We start from the raw sequence: 241 nt of genomic DNA, 5'->3' as shown, positions 1-241 counted from the left end.
TCTTTGAGGAGGGTCAGAGTTCTTAGAGAATCAGAGAAAGACCTTCGGGCCCTCTCCTAGATGAAGATATGCATAGCTTTTGGCACTCAATATGCAGAGAGATTCCTGGTCATAAAGCTCACTGGAAATGAACCCCCAGGGACAGGCAGAAGCAGGTACAGCTGCTTCCCAGGAGGCAGCCCTGCATGAGGCCCCAGGGGGCAGAAGGAAGGCCAGGAAGAGGAGAGGTCGTGGTCCCCCT

The sequence above is a fragment of the Pteropus vampyrus genome, unplaced genomic scaffold, assembly GCF_000151845.1.
Source record: "Pteropus vampyrus isolate Shadow unplaced genomic scaffold, Pvam_2.0 Scaffold138, whole genome shotgun sequence".
NCBI classification, from domain to species: Eukaryota; Metazoa; Chordata; class Mammalia; order Chiroptera; family Pteropodidae; genus Pteropus; species Pteropus vampyrus.
Note: the sequence above shows the minus strand (reverse complement) of the source record.